The 10,122-nt window shown below is 37.9% G+C and overlaps 1 pseudogene; it reads right to left on the minus strand.

Annotated features, from left to right (window-relative positions):
- Positions 1–3,853: 3,853 nt before the first annotated feature.
- Positions 3,854–8,157, minus strand: LOC21389236 (annotated as a pseudogene).
- Between the last annotated feature and the right edge of the window lie 1,965 nt (positions 8,158–10,122).

The raw sequence follows: 10,122 nt of genomic DNA on the forward strand, positions 1-10,122 counted from the left end.
CCGACCCGGGGGTGTTAGGCTTGTACACGTGGCTGTGTAAGTAATTTATCATAGTATAAATTACTTGCTGATGCCTGTAATATGGAGATTTTCAGTTATATTCCTTTCAGAAAAATGATATGAGGTTTCGGCTGTTGTGTTGGAACTGAATATCTTATTATTCATTTATTTATGTATTCACTTGCTTACTTATTTATTTATTAGTTTATAAAGTTATTTCAAAATATATCCTATTGGGCCTTTCGATCACATTTATTATTTTATAAATGTTAAACCCTTCTCAGGCGATTCTAGAAGCAGTGCAGAATAGCTGAGTTGCTACCACCTGATTTGGAGAGGATTGTGGTCATCCTCCCTGTGTACGAATGTAAGAATTTGTAAATTCTGTAAACTCTGATATTTAGATTTCTAGACTGTGGTTGATGTCTGTAATGTTATTTACACGTTCATGTATGTACGATACTGAAGATCCTGTGGATAGGTCCTGTGGGTGTAGGTGTAGCCCTGAGCAGTGTTAGAGGTGGGAGTTTTAGCCTCTTAAGATGTTCTTGTAATTTATTTTCGGCACAATAGTAGGGCTCGTTTGGATATTTCTTTAATATTTCACTGTTGGCTTTAATTATTAAATGTTTAACTCCTAATCGAGCCTCCACGTCACCGACCCCTGCCCCCCGGGGCGTGACACATTGAGTTAAAGAAAAAATTGTGTAATTTACTTTCAAATCACCTAGATCATAATTTCTACCCTTTTAATAAAATCTACCTTTTGATTCTTATTTTGGTATTTTAATCATATTTTAAAAGATAAAAATATCCTTAATTATATCTAAACCTTAATCTATCTTGTTATCTCATTCTCTCTCCTTCTTTCTAACACTGATCTCTCTCCCCCTATCTCCCCCCTCTTGCTATTCTCTCTCTCTCTTCCATGTCTTTTGATATCCTCTCTCTCTCGCCACCTCCTTTCTCCGACGTAGCCAAGGCTTCTTCGCCCCTCTCTCTCTCTCTCCTCTGGTATCTCCAAACCCTAGTTTGATACCTTATGTTATATCTCTCCTTTATACGTTCTCTTTCTGACTCTCTCTCACACAGTCCACCAGTGGCGTTCATCTTCTCTCTCTTACAGTTTGTCATTGGCGCTCCCCTCTTCGTTCTCTCCCCATAGGATTAAAGATCGACACTTAGTCGATGGATGTTTCGATTTCTCAACCCTCTCGCTCATCTCTCTCTCCTATAGCCTTGAACTGCCGCTGGAGCTGACAACGGTCTCACTTTCATCTTTCACTGACGTTTTTTCTATCTCTTCTCTCTGTCGTCAGGTCTCTCTCTATGTCACCGCCATGTATATCTCCTTTGACTTGCTTGAGATCCCCCGTTCTCTATTCCCTCCCCTCTTCTCTCATGATGGCTATATCCTCTTGTGACCTTTGTACAATCTCAGATCGTAATGCCATGGATAAAGCTCAGTGAGACCTTGCCGATAATGTCTCTCGTGAATAGTGATAGAGCTTAGCGATCTCGTCGACGAAGGCGACTCCATGGTTTGTCAGCTGTGAGATCAAATTTGTCGAGGTCTAGGCGATCTGTTAAGTCCAAGCACATCGCTGTCGTATAGCAAAGGATTTTTCACTATCGGTCAAGTTGAACCAAATCTGCAATTATGATAATTGGATCTACGAATCATCAGGTTAATTTCATCTACTTCGTTCTGATTCTTTTCTTTGTTTTATAATTTGGCAGGTTACGAAGCATAACCTGTCAGGTTATGAATATTATCTAAAAGTTTATGGATCATCAGTTTATGAATATTATCTAACAGAGCAGCGGTGCTACTTCGAAGCAAGGCGTATATTTGGCATCGTTTAGCTTAGCGCCGCGGTGTCCAAATAGTAGGGCCGCGACACTATTTCAAAAATTTTGCCGACTTGAGTTCATTTGAGTTCCAAAAATTTATAAAAATGCCACTACGATTCCAAACACTATAAATAGGATTTTTAGGGTTATTTTCTAGGATTTTTTGGCTAAGAAAAGAAGGAGAGAAGACGACTCTACGAATGAGAGGAGGATTCGTTCAAGAATGGAGTTTAACTTCAAATTCACCAAACAGTTTTATGTTAATTATTATTGTCATTACGTTTTTTTTCAATTATGTTCTAAATTTTTAGACTAGGGCTACAAGTGTAGCCAAGACATGAACATTTGATTTCATTTATTTTCTTTCAATGAAGTTTATTCACTAAGAGTTTTCCATTCATTAATGTGTTCCTTTTATTATTCTTAATGCTTTCAATAAACTGATCATTTATTGAATTGAATTGAAAACCTAAATTGAAACCCCAGAAAGAGATTTTTAGGAATAGTTTCTAATAAAAGGAACCGTAAGGTACGTAGGACATCGAGAGATAGTAATATGACTTGCTAGAGCAATTTTAAAAAAATCAAAGAACTTAATGAATTTCTAGGATGGTGGGATTCACATCTAGCGATGGTGGGATTCACATCTAGCGATAGTGAATTTAAATGTTAGAAATATTTTTAATAGCATCCCCATAAGAACTATTAGATAAATTAGGATTTTTCGTTCTATTACATGAATGGGAAGCGATGTTAGCAAATAATTAGAATTAAATAGGAATTGTCTTGGTGAAACTTGTATGCTCTAGTGTTTTCTTTGCATTGATCTCTTTTCATAATTATTTTGCGTATAATTTGTGTTAATTTATTTTGCTTTCCTTTCAGTTTTAATCTTTTACAGAGATTTTATTTGTCTAGATAAAGTTAAAAATATCAATTTCAATAATTGTTAAGCTAGTCTCCATGGGAACGATATCTTATTCACTCATTATATTACTTGTGTGATTCGTACGCTTGCGAAAAATCACATCAGATCATAATTTCATAAATTGACAGATTATAAAGCATAAGTTGTCAGGTTATGAAGCATAAATTGGCAGTCTATGGATCATAACTTATCACACTATGGCTAACGCCGATGACCAAAGGTCGACAACCGGCGTAATCTGTCAAGTTATGAATCATAACTTGATAGAATATGGTCGGCGCCGACGATCGACAACTGGCATAATCTATCAACTTATGGATCATAACTTGATAGACCATAGCCTACATCGGTGTAATCTGTCAAGTTATAGATCATAACCCGATAGATTATGGACATCGACCAATGTAATCTGTCATGTTATGGATCATAACATGTCAGGTTATAGCCGGAGCCTGCCAGAGACCCTCCAACGGTAGGTGTAACCTGTTAGGTTATGGATCATAACCTATCAGGTTATGGCCGTCGGCGGGTAGGCAGCCGACCGGCCGGAGACTCGCTGACGGCTGGCTGGCGATAGAAGACCGCCGGCATATCTTATATTACCAATGGACCATTGAGGGTAACTTTATAATTTTAAAAATGTTTAATTTAACTATTTTTATTATTTTAATTGTATGAAGGTAGAAATTAATGAGCTAATATTTGGGGGTTAGAAATTATTTGGGGTACTAATTTGGGGGTATTTCCCATTTAGTCAACTAATGGAAAGCAATACTAAAAGTTGACATATTTTATACTATGTGTTAAATTTAGCAAATGTCAAATTTGGCACTAGGTATACCATTACATTGGTAAATATATAATGTTTCTTACTGAAACACCAATCATGTTCATATTTCTTTATCCAAACACCAAGCATGGATAATTAAAATACTACATTCCGATAAACAAAAACATAAACAATATTTATCAAGAAAAGACTAACTTCAAACACACAAAAACGAGAATTAAATTTCCTACTTGGACTCTTGAAAAAATGTGATCAGAAAAACAAAATCAAATTATTTACGCCTACTTGATCATCTTAATATACCCAACAATGGAAGAATTAGACACCTTAGACAAAGTATAAAGTTCATACATAACCACACACTTAGAAGCTTTCTCATCATAGAAAACCCCACAAGACCCACAATCCTTGTTACACTTTTCCTTACACTCAACCAACTTCATTGGACCATCTCCTTCCTTATACCAATTAAGAAAATGAGCCAAATTCCCCACTTCAAAGTATTCCACTTTTTCCCCACCACAACCCCTGCCCCAACCATATTTTCCAATAGTCGGTGGAGCGCAGTTTTTTGTCCAACCCCTGAAGCCTTTAGAGCTCGAGCACGCGACACATTGGTTATTCTCGCAAACCCTTAGCTCACCGCATTTTCTGGGCAACCTACACTCACTTTGGCTATTCCCATTCTCTATCCCAAACAGCTTAAAGCTTACTTCCCACGAGTCCCAATCGACATGTTCGTAGTAAGCATAGGCTTTGAGATTGCCATCGGATTCCAACTCAAGCATTGAATATGTTCTATTATATTTAGGCCTAGACAAAATGTACTCCCCATGGCTAAGTGTTGATGACTTGTTGGTGTAGTACCTAAGGCCCAAAACAAAAGCACAGGCATCTTTTGTCTCGGGTTCACTATATAGGCTTAGACCCACCAAGGGTTTTCCCTTTTAGAACACAAAAGAATCACGTTTGTAATAAACCAAGGACTCTTTAAAGTTAGGGATTGTAAGGTACATAACAAAAGAAGTTTCCTCCAACACAAAGCTATAAACCCCTTTTGAACCGTCAACGTCAGACACTCGACTGACTAGAATTATTGGACAAAAGGGTTTTAATACTTGACCCACCAAAAGGGTGTCCGTGTAAAAAGACAACTCTGCCAAATGGTGACATTTTTATCGTCTTAGAGGACTAGGTTACCGGTTCAAAGTAGGTTTAGGTCCGCCACGCCCTTGTGGGATGTGGCGGTCTACTATATGACGGTGCTGTCAGCGTCTGGGAGGACGAGGTTGCCATCAGGTCGAAAGGTGAGCGTGGCGTTTTCCCGAATAGGATAGCGCGGCTGGCCTCCCAAACCCAGTGCATGACGGACTCAGAGCGGTAGTCACCCATGCGGAGACCGAGGAAGAAGGCATTAGGTTTGTTATCCAGGAACTTGTTTAGAAATACTGTAATGAAAGGAACATAAGAGTTTGTCACTATGGTATTTAACCAAATAGGATCATCCAGCAGAGGGCGAAGGGAAATTTAGAGATGGGAAGGAAGCGGTAGTTGGTGTTAGAGATAATGGTCCAATGGATTTGAAGATAACAACCTGCAACAATACTTCCTAGTTTCTAGCAACAGTTTTGCTGATTGTCCTCTATTTTGTAATCTGTTGTAACTAGTTCCTACTTTTATTTTTTCAATTGATAACTACCGATTGTATATATATGTACACTTGTAAACATTGTTCTTCAAGCAGTGACATATAATTCAATATGCAACTCTATTATGGTATCAGAGCTTTCTCTCTAACGAACTCTTCTCCTAGTGTTTTTTTTCATTTTTTTTCTCTCTTGCAATGGCTTCTAATTCTGCTGATAGCAATCCTAATTCTTCTCAGCCAAATCCAATTGTTGTTGTTCCTTCAAATTTTGTTCACCTGGTCACTATAAATGCTGCCACTCAATTACCCCTCAAATTGACTTCACTAAACTATCTCTCTTGGAAAGCCCAAGTTTACTCTCTCTTTTTTTGTCTAGATCTCTTAGGCTACCTCGATGGTTCTCATCCTTGTCCACCTGATACTACAACCGTAAATGGTCAAAATACTCCTAACCCAGCTCACATTTTCTGGCTTAGGCAGGATCACCTTATACTGCATGCAATCTTAGCTTCTTAATCGAAATCTGTCATTCCTCTTATTTCCTTTGCTAGGTCCAGTGGAGAAGCCTGGACTCGTTTAGCACGTCTTTATGTAAAACGATCTCATTCTCATATCATTCATTTGAATGACAAGTTAACTATGGTTAACCGTGGAACAAGTTATGTTGCTAATTTTCTTCTATCTATTAAGACCATCGCAGATGAGCTCACTGACCTTGGAGCGCCACCTACTGATGCAGACTTACTTCTCTATAGCACTCGAGGCCTTGGACCAGCATATAAAGAGGTTATTGCAGCTCTTCGTACTCGAGACTCCATTGTACCCTTTGAAGAACTTTACGACAAGCTTGTCGACCATGAAACCTTCCTCCGTCACAATGAAATGCAAAATCCCGAACCCAATCCACCCACTGGGAATCTAGCCAAAACCAATCCCTCAAACTTCTTTCCTCGACCACCAAAGAAAAATAATTTTTCTCTTGTCCCTAGCCTTTTATCCAGTCCTCCTACAAATACCAATATATCAAAATTCCAACAACTCCCTCCACACCTAATTTTCTGTTAACTCTGTGGTAAGCGTGGTCATGAAGCAAAGAAATGCTACAAGTTTTTCTCTCATCTTCGACCTACTCGTCCTAACGCTAACCATGTTTCAACTCACACACCACAAAATGGTAATTGGATCATAGACTCTGGTGTTTCCCATCACGTCACCTCTCAATTGTCTAACCTCTCACTTTCTCAGAACTATGAGAGGCCTGATGATGTAGTTATCTGTGACGGTTCAGGTTTGACTACTGCTCATATGGGTTCTACCTCTCTCTCTTCTCGTTTTTCCTTGTCAAATGTATTATGTGTTCCTTCTATTAAGAAAAATTTAATCTATGTCTCTCAGTTTTGTCGTTCTAATAATACCTCCATTGAATTTTTTCCCTCATGTTTTCTTGTCAAGGATTTGTACACGGGAATTCCTCTTCTTCGAGGCCAAAACAAGCATGATCTTTATGAATGGCCAATTGCTGGTTTAAGTGTAAAAGTTTCTCCAGATGTGTGGCATGGACGACTAGGTCATCCGTCAGATAAAATAACTCATTTTTTAGTATGTTTAGGATTAGTATCTTTGTATTCTGATTTCTCATCAAATTTTTACTATGAATCTTGCAACTGTGACAATTATAGTTTGCATAGTCGTGGACCACTTAACATTGTTTATACTGATGTTTGGGGTCCTTCACCAATATAATCAATTGAAGGTTTTCGTTATTATGTGATTTTGTAGATCACTTTTCTAAATATATTTGGCTATATCCGTTGAGATTGAAATCTGATGTTTTTATAATTTTTCGTCAATTTAAAGCTCTAGTTGAAAATTTTTTCAAAACCAAAATTGTTTTTGTTTACTCTGATGGTGGAGGTGAATACATTACACTATAAGATTTTTTAGCTAATCTTGGCATTCAATATTTAAAAACACCTCTTCATACACCTTAACATAACGGTACCGCCGAACGTCGTCACAAACATATTGGTGATACTGGTTTAACACTTCTACATCAAGCAAAAATTCCTTCGAAATACTGGTCATATGCCTTTCAAACGACTGTGTATTTAATCAATCATTTTCCTACTCCCATTCTTAATTTTTCTTCGCCATATGAAAAATTATTTTCCAACAAACCTAATTACAATAAATTAAAGATCTTTGGTTGTCTTTGTTTTCCTTGGTTTAAACCATATGCATCTCATAAACATGATACAAAATCATCTCCATGTATTTTTCTTGGTTATTCCTTACATCAAAGTGCATATATTTGCTTAGACATTAATACTCATAAAATTTTTCATTCACGTCATGTTAAATTTGTGGAGTCTGAATTTTCTTTTTCAAAATTATCTACAGTACCACTTAGTTCCTTAAATTGGTTTCCTCCTTCTGTCATTGCATCTCATGAACCCATGACCATAATTCCATGCTTTAAAGGGTGTGTGGACGTGCCTCCTTCCACAACACTTATTATACCAGTTGGTCCCACAGGTGTTATACCATGCTTATTACCAACTTCATCATTAGGATCATTGCAAGCTCCGGTCTCAGAAAGAGGTACTTTTCCTTGCTCTAATTCTAATTTATCTTCTACTCATTTGTCTAATGTTATTTCACAAACAGCCGAGCCTCAAAATTCTCCTACTTCACATATTAATTCTCCATCTTTATCTTTGTCCGAACCTGACTCTACTACTCCAAATGCTTCTTCTTAACCCGTGTCTACCACTACCTCTAAACCTTCTAAATCTCTTGTTCCTTCTCATGCCATGACCACTAGATCCAAAAACAACATTTTTAAAACCAAAGCAACTATACCAAGCTACTACCAAGCATCTATTACCCGACTCTATTGAACCCACATGTGTTAGTCAAGCTCTCAAACACCTTCATTAGCGACAAGCTATGTCTGACGAACTCACAGCTCTTTTTCAAAATGGTACTTGGGATTTTGTTCCTCCAATGCCTTCTCAAAATGTTGTTGGCTGTAAATGGGTGTTTCGGATTAAACGGAATCCTGATGGGTCTATTTCTCAATACAAGGCCCGCTTAGTTGTAAAAGGTTTTCATCAAAGACCTGGGGTTGACTATCACGACACCTTCAGTCTTGTCATCAAACCAACCATAGTTCGCCTAATTCTTAGTCTTGCCTTGTCACAAGGATGGTCTATTCAACAGTTAGATGTTAATAATGCATTTCTTCATGGAACGCTTACTGAAGAGGTCTACATGCAACAACCACCGGGGTTTATTGACTCCAATAATCCTAGCTTTGTTTGCAAGCTTCGGAAGGCTCTTTATGGCTTAAAACAAGCTCCGCGGGCGTGGTACAATGAACTTAAAGGATTTCTCATATCCTTTGGGTTTGTCAACTCAAGAAGTGATACATCCTTATTTATTTATAATAATGACTCTGTTACACTTTACTTTTTGGTTTATGTAGATGATTTACTTGTTACGGGAAACAACTCATTATTTCTCAATCAATTTCTTGCTGCTCTTTCTCAATGTTTTTCTGTCAAGGATCTTGGAGATATTAATTACTTTCTTGGTGTTGAAGTTCTTCAAACACCCTCCGGCATTCTTCTCACTCAACATAAGTACATACGTAATCTGTTGGAGAAAACAAACATGGCAGGTGCTAAAGAATGCTCGACCCCGATGTCTTCGACTCAATCTTTAATTCTCCATGATGGATCTCCCTCGACAAATGCCACTCATTTTTGACAAGTCATAGGTGCTCTTCAATACTTATCCTTGACTCGTCTTGATATTTCTTACGCTGTCAATAAGCTTGCACAGTTTATGCATGCGCCTATTGATCAACATTGGACTACTGCAAAGAGAGTTCTTTGGTATCTCAAGTCCACAATGAATCCCAGCCTTTTCCTCAAACGACAACAAGGTCTCAATATCACTGCCTTCACGGATGCCGATGAGACTGGCAATCGTGATGATAGAACATCTACTTCAACTTATATTGTTTATCTAGGTGGGAATGATATATCTTGGTGCTCAAAGAAACAGAAGGCAGTTGCCAGGTTGTCTACCGAAGAAGAATATCGAGCACTTGCTTCTCATGCTACTGAGGTACTATGGTTGTCTAATCTTCTTCATGAGTTGAAAGTGTGTTCTTCTGCCAAGGCAACTATTTTCTGTGACAATATCGGTGCAACTTATTTATCAGTTAATCCAGTATTTCACTCGAAGATGAAGCACATTTCCATTGATTATCATTTTGTGCAAGATCATGTTGCGAAGGGATCATTTGGCGTATCTCATATTTCTTCCAAAGACCAACTTGTTGACGCCCTCACCAAACCACTACCGTCTCTCATGTTTCGACAACTCAGAACCAAGATCAGTATCTCCAATGGGAGTACCGTCTTGCGGGGGGATGTTAGAGATAATAGTCCAACAGATTTGAAGATAACAACTTGCAACAATACTTCCTAGTTTCTAGTAACAGTTTTGCTGATTATCCTCTATTTTATAATCTGTTGTAACTAGTTCCTACTTTTATGTTTTCAGTTGATAACTACTGATTGTATATATATGTACACTTGTAAACGTTGTTCTTCAAGCAGTGAAATATAATTCAATATTCAACTCTATTAGTTGGCTCCGTACTCGACCGCGTACCCTCCGAACTCACCTGTGTTTGTGTACGTGAATGTTCGGTCGGGAGGAACAATTTCATGGCTGAAACGAGGGAGGATTAACAACGCAAGGAAATAACATGTCAGTGGAGATCTGAGCATGGAAGGCATTTTGTGGTTTTAAGAGCATTATTTCAATGAGTTAGTTCGTAAATTTGTACAAGTTACACACTAATAGTTACTTCTTCACGTAATATTT

This window comes from Morus notabilis, unplaced genomic scaffold (genome assembly GCF_000414095.1).
Source record: "Morus notabilis unplaced genomic scaffold, ASM41409v2 Scaffold1629, whole genome shotgun sequence".
In the NCBI taxonomy this organism is placed as follows: domain Eukaryota; kingdom Viridiplantae; phylum Streptophyta; class Magnoliopsida; order Rosales; family Moraceae; genus Morus; species Morus notabilis.